Genomic DNA, 7,084 nt, shown 5'->3' on the forward strand with positions numbered 1-7,084 from the left:
GGCCAGTGTTAACTGCAGCTCCACTGTCAAACAAACACACTGGCAGCGTTTGGTTTCAGAGACACAATGTTTCTTTATTTGACCCATAGATACAGCACAGGATGAGCTTAATTTATTCACTCCTTGATCAATACGAGCTTCATGTGGTTCTGACAACTAACAGTGACAGCTTGATTGAATCAACAGCGAGCACAAATCTCCTCACTCAAGTGGACGAGTTTCCAAACCTGCTCAGCCAAGTGGTAGAAGGCAGCCTGTTTCCTGTAAAACATCATCTTTAATTCCCCATTTGTTGAAGTCATACGTCTCCAGTTGGAGGAACCAGACCGTGTGAGAGGGTTAAACAATGCACCAGTTTGTGCTGGCTGCAGGCCCCACCATCCTCCTCCAACCAGACTGACATGCATCCAAACACAAGGTGACACACTGACGGTGGTGACCTTCATAGAGACTGATTCTGGAACACCAGGTCCAGACAGCACTGCATCAGCCAGACTCTGAGCACAACTCTGTGTGTGTGTGTGTGTGTGTGTGTTGCTGTCATTTCTCTGTGGTGGTTGACAAGTAATCCGGAAGGTGCCTGTAACAGCACAGCACTTCATCAATATTATTATACCATTGACACATGCCAGGGCTCGAAAATCCCCCTGCTCTTCCAGGTTCCTTTCTAATTGGACACTATCTTTCATTGGGGCATTATGGGCTTGCTCACATTCTCAGACACAGTGCATGAGCTATCTCACTTGAAAAAAATGGTTCATTTCATAATCAACAACCAGCCTTGGACCGGTAAATCTTTTGGCAAAACAGCCAACAGCTACAGTGAGGTACAAGATCATGTAGGCAAAATACTTACCTATAGACAAATTCTGCAAGCAATCCACATTCCCTGGAATTATTCTAGTCCTGCTTCAAAACCAATTACTCTCATCACGGAAGTCAAGAGGTCAAGCAATCTCCCTAATTCTCCTAAACAAGCAACTTATAGAAAACCATTACTTAAATTTTACTTAAAAGTCTCGCATGGCCAGACTTTTGACTATGGCATAAAGTCTGGCTAGGGCTGCTAACTTTGTGCCACACGAATACGGGACACTTGAGCATTTTTAGTACTTAAAAGAAATATTCCGGGTTCAGTACAAATTAAGCTCAGTCGACAGCATTTGTGGCACAATGTTGATTACCATAAAAAATTATTTCGACTTTCCCTCCTTTTCTTACAACTTACACTTTGCACTTACAAAGGAAGTGAACGGGGCCAAATTTTGGAGAGTTTAAAGGCAGAAATGTGAAGCTTATAATTTTATAAAAGCACTTACATTAATTCTTCTATTAAAACTCATGCATTATTTGAGCTGTAAAGTTGTTTAAATCGTATATTTTACAGTCATTTTAGGGTTTGTTGACATTACTGTACATCATAATGACAACAAAGTTGTAAAATTGGCTATACCTTGGCTCATGTTACACACATAATGTTTGTCATGTGGCTATACATTTGAGTAAATAGTGAGTATTTTACCAATTGCCCCCATTCACTTCCACTACTTACAGTGTTGCTTTTATAAAAAAAAAAAAAGGAGGGGCAAGTCAAAATAAATTTTTGTGGTAATCAATACTATGCCACAAATGCTGTCGATTGAGCTTAACTTGTATTTAACCCAGAATATTCCTTTAACTACAGGACACGATGCAATTTCAGTGCTTAAATATGGGATGCCGCAATCCGACGGGGGAAGGGGCCCCCCTTGAGCATTTCGTCGCTGAAATACAGGATGCCCCAGCTAATACAGTACAGTTGGCAACCCAAGTCTGGTCCACACTGCAGCTTGTTCTGGCCAAGAACCACCCACTTAGACAGGAAGCGACCATCTTTAAAGGGACCAACCACAATTTGCTTTTTTTGGTGCAATGTTTAGGGGCAGGTTTTTATTAAATTGATTATACCCCAGTAATTGACTAGCAAGTAAAAAATTAATTCACATAACTAGTGGTTGACCGACATGGGTTTTTTAATGGCCGACGCTGATATCCAGAGAGCAGGGTGGCCGATATATCATCCAATTTAATATAGTAAATAACATAAACATAAAATTGCTAAAAAACATTTATAGACTCTTATTTAGCATCAATTTCACACAAAACTTTAACTTTGTAAAAAATAATCTTAAAAAAATAATAATACTGTATTTTAAATGGTAGATAGCAGTTTCTTCTGATTTCTGTTTAGGCATCAAATTTTTGTAATTTATTTGCACATGAAGAAATTGTTAATATATTGGCAGAAGGAAACAAGTTTACACAGTAGTCCGGCAACAATGGGTGGCATGTGTGCATTAGTAAATGTATTTTCTCACAACAGACCGAATCAAACTAATTGCACATACAGCGCACACTTATAGCACACGTGAAGCACATTTACTTAGAATTTGCACCTACGTGCTCATGCAGATCCAGCGCGAGCAGCAATCTCCTGACAGTTTAAACTTTTGATCCTGAAGTTTTAATTCTGGCTGATAGTATACGCACTTCAGAGGAAGATATTTTCAAACGAGCGCTCAACGGTAAGAAATGGCCGGATTTTCGAGAGGTTCGTGAATTGATGAAGAGTTGATGCCACTAAGCTGGCAAATTTTAGCAAATCTAGCCATTAAATCTTTCTGAAAAGCACTGTATCAACCTGATACACTGTAAACATGAATTGGTTTAAAAACGGACTGACAAAAAACCTATATGCCCTTAGTCCCATGAATTGCATAGCACAATCAGATTAGTGTTGGCCAGATTAAGAAAGTGCTTTCCAATTTTGTATTGATGGTCCATGGGTGTCCCCTCTAAACCAGAGACCACATGCACCCCTAAGACCAAAAAAAAAAAAAAAAGTTTTTACAATAGTATAGGCCTAGTGCTAGTTGGGTTAGAAAAGCAAAGTTAAAGACTCTTTCCTAAGACATCAGTCACTCTTATGTTTAACTTGATCATTTTCTACAAATCACCCACATCTCCAAAACATGCCATGCTGAGTCAGACCAGCTCTTCTTGACAACTGTCAAATATTCTGGTCCATCTGATAAGAAAAACAAATGACAGCCCCCTGAATGACACAATATTTAGCTTCTTACACAACATTGTGATCGTGTTTGACTGGATCTCTCTTCCTCCTTCCACATTCCATCAGTTTGGATCAACACTTGCACCAAAAGTGGTTTTACCTTGAGTACCCTCTGGAAAATCAAGGTAAGCTTGGAAACATCCTCATGGTCTCTTTGACTACATGCAAAATGGACCCAACATTTGGACTAAAGTCCAGCCTTACCCCTGGATACAATAAATACAATTATATAGATTCACAACTGTGACGTAGCCTTACAGAACAACACATCATTTTTTCAATGAGTGACGTCACGCTGACATCATAAGGTACATTACCAGAGTACAATGCGTTATCGATAATGCTTCTTCTAGTATAGAAACATTTAGTAAATATTTCATATCTGATAATTAGAAAGTGTTTAGGAAAGTGGCTGTAATTATAATCAACCCTAAATTAATATATAACTTTCCCTGAGGTTATTCAAATATGACATTATTAGAGAGCACAACATTACTGAATAAAAACGCACGCCTCCTTCAGGATGAGATTATTCTCAAAGCAAGCCATAAATAAAAGACAATAATACTCCTGTTGAAATAAAACATTTATTGCAGTCAGACTGCTGAATAATCCACAGTAAAGCGCACATAAACACGTTAGCCAGGTTAGCTAGTTAGCTGGCTTTAAAGAGCGGCATTAAACGGCCACTGTTTGCTAAATATACAGAGGAATTTGTGAATGTTTCCTCTCTGTTATTCCCCCTTTCTCTTTTTTCTTTTATCCCCTTACATATATTATAAAGCATCCTCTCCGTTTTCATTCAGAGAGCCCAAACAGGATTGCAGTCAGGCTACCCGGCTCGAATAAACTCACACAAAACGGCCTAAATCCACTTTATCTGACATGTTATTAAGTTTTTAGAATTTACAATGCAATATCTGAGCGGGACAGGTTGATATGTGGTGTGGTTTTCTTACCGGTGGACTTGAAATCCCGTGTGTGAGTGAATAAATGTGTGTTGCTTGTGTAATCTTAACAGCAGTAATAATATCCCAAAGCTGCCGCGCGCTCCCAATAGTCCTCGGCCATGATCCACTACGGCATCTGCTCTCGCGGTCTCCAATGCTGCTGGGATTCCTGTACACCCCTCATGTCCACTACTGTCTGTGTCTTCTCTACTGAAATTGCTAAAACGTTACAACAGCTGTTCTTTTCCTTTCCAAATCCGGAGTGTAGTGGATCATGGAAGCGACCGAGCAGCTGCGAATAGATTCAGGAGTCACTCACTCCACCGCCAGGACCGATTGGATGATTACAGATGTCAAGGCAATGAATTGTACTGTAAATAGTACATTTTTATGTAATATCGATGTTTTATCGTGTTAAATGCTTGATTAAGTTAGTTATATATATTATGCGTTCCTTGTAGCACTAAAATATGGATGTAAACTGAAAGCATCCACCCCTAATAAATTACATCTGACCTACAGTGGGCTGACCCAAATTCCATTCAAGCAAGTCAGACTGTACCATTCGTGCGGAATGCGCAGGGGAGAGACAGCTGAAGTGCCTCTTGAACGCAGAATGCTGTGAGTGACTATATGTAATGCTGAGCTGTTCGATTTTTGACATATCATCAGGGCACGTAGTTTATGAAAATTACGTTAATTTGCAGTTATTTGTAATACTTGTTCTTTTGACAATTAAAGGCATTTAAATGGTTTAAATCTACGTTTGTTGACCCCATCTTAAAATCTAAATAAATAATTAGCTTTATATTAGAATGATGTGTATAGCAGAGTTATTAGAGTTTATCTAACGTTATCCATATATTTAATATATATATATATAGACAGGAGGCCAAAAATTTGGAATAATGTACAGATTTAGCTGTTTCTGAAGAAAATTGGTACTTTTATTCACCAAAGTGGCATTCAACTGATCACAAAGTATAGTCAGGACATTACTGATGTAAAAAACAGCACCATCACTATTTGAAAAAAGTCATTTTTGATCAAATCTAAACAGGCCCCATTTCCAGCAGCCATCACTCCAACAACTTATCCTTGAGTAATCATGCTAAATTGCTAATTTGGTACTAGAAAATCACTTATATCTAACCATTATATCAAACACAGCTGAAAGCTATTTGGTTTGTTAAATGAAACTTAACATTGTCTTTGTGTTTGTTTTTGAGTTGACACATTATGCAATAGACTGGCATGTTTTAAGGTCAATATTAGGTCAAAAATGGCAACAACAAAAAAAAAAAGAAAAAAAAGAAACAGCTTTCTCTAGAAACTTGTCAGTCAATCATTGTTTTGAGGAATAAAGGCTATACAATGCTTGAAAATGCCAAAAAAAAAATAAAAAAATACAAAAATGAAGATTTCATACAAAGGTGTACACCACAGTCTTCAAAGACAAAGAACAACTGGCCCTAACAAGGACAGAAAGAGATGTGGAAGTCTAGATGTACAACTAAACAAGAGGATAAGTACATCAGAGTCTCTAGTTTGAGAAATAGACGCCTCACATGTCCTCAGCTGACAGCTTCATTGAATTCTACCTGCTCAAAACCAGTTTCATGTACAACAGTAAAGAGAAGACTCAAGGGTGCAGGCCTTATGGGAAGAATTGCAAAGAAAAAGCCACTTTTGAAACAGAAAAACAAAAAGAAAAGGTTAGAGTGGGCAAAGAAACACAGACATTGGACAACAGATAATTGGAAAAGAGTGTTAATGATCTTAACCCCATTGAGCTTTTGTGGGATCAGCTAGACTGTAAGGTGTGTGAGAAGTGCCCGACAAGACAGCCACATCTATGGCAAGTGCTACAGGAAGTGTGGGGTGAAATGTCACCAGAGTATCTGGACAAACTGACAGCTAGAATAACAAGGATCTGCAAAGCTGTCAATGCTGCACATGGAGGATTTTTTGATGAGAAATCTTTGAAGTAGTTTAAGAAGTTCTGATTTTTTTTTTTTTTTTCAAATTGTAATAGTAATTTTTCACGTTATTAATGTCCTGACTATACATTGTGATCAGTTGAATGCCACTTTAGTGAATAAAAGTACCAATTTCTTTCCATAAGAGCAAAATCTGTACATTATTCCAAACCTTTGGCCACCAGTGTATATTATTTTCAAATTGATTTTACTGTAAATATATATATATATATATATATATATATATATATATATATATATATATATATATATATATATTACACAGACACACATTATATATGTATATAATATTTAATATTTATAATAAAATACATATATAATCTTAGACAAATCATATATATATATATATATATATATATATATATATATATATATATATATATATATATATAATATTTTAATAATATAAATTATTAAATAATATATCCCAAAAATATGAAAGAAACTTCACAGACCCTATTAGAGCATTTGTTTTGAATATAATTTGCTAAATTCATAATTGCAATAACAACATTAATTTATATGATAATTAAATAGGATTGGTTAGGAGAGCTGGGGGAAACCTAACCTGGAGTGCCTTAGTAGAGTGTGCAGAGGAGCACAGTGGAGCCCCAGTAAAAGGCAAGTCACCACTCTGGCATCCATCAGAGCCCCTGCAGATACTTTAGTCCTGGAAACCCACTGAATGGTGTTGCGTCAATGTGCCTTGGGTGCAAATTAACATTTCTTTTGTTCATTTTTTACTTCACATCAATTCACCTCATCAGTGAAGAAACTGCATGTGGGGGATTACGGCAGGACAGTTTTGTATTCTGTGCACACCAGGGCTTGATCTCAAAAATAAATGCATTCAGTGTGGCCACATTCACTGAACCATATCACCAGCCTAGCAACTATCATTAATAAATGAAAATGACTGTGTGTACACCATAAATTAGTTCTTTATATTTATATGACAAAGTGTTCTTTGTTAAATGTATCCATGCAGTTGAAAAAGCCTCAATTATAGCAGCACAAAAGTA

The 7,084-nt window shown here is 37.0% G+C and overlaps 1 protein-coding gene across 2 annotated transcripts in view; it reads right to left on the reverse strand.

Annotated features, from left to right (window-relative positions):
• Positions 1–4,509, reverse strand: part of LOC127415038 (cyclin-dependent kinase 16-like) — a 45,128-nt gene extending 40,619 nt beyond the window's left edge. For both annotated transcript variants that reach the window (XM_051653517.1, XM_051653516.1), the window contains exon 1: positions 4,072–4,509. The gene's annotated coding sequence lies outside the window, so the exon portion shown is untranslated. The remainder of the gene's footprint in view (positions 1–4,071) is intronic.
• Between the last annotated feature and the right edge of the window lie 2,575 nt (positions 4,510–7,084).

The sequence above is a fragment of the Myxocyprinus asiaticus genome, chromosome 24, assembly GCF_019703515.2.
Source record: "Myxocyprinus asiaticus isolate MX2 ecotype Aquarium Trade chromosome 24, UBuf_Myxa_2, whole genome shotgun sequence".
Classification (NCBI taxonomy): Eukaryota; Metazoa; Chordata; class Actinopteri; order Cypriniformes; family Catostomidae; genus Myxocyprinus; species Myxocyprinus asiaticus.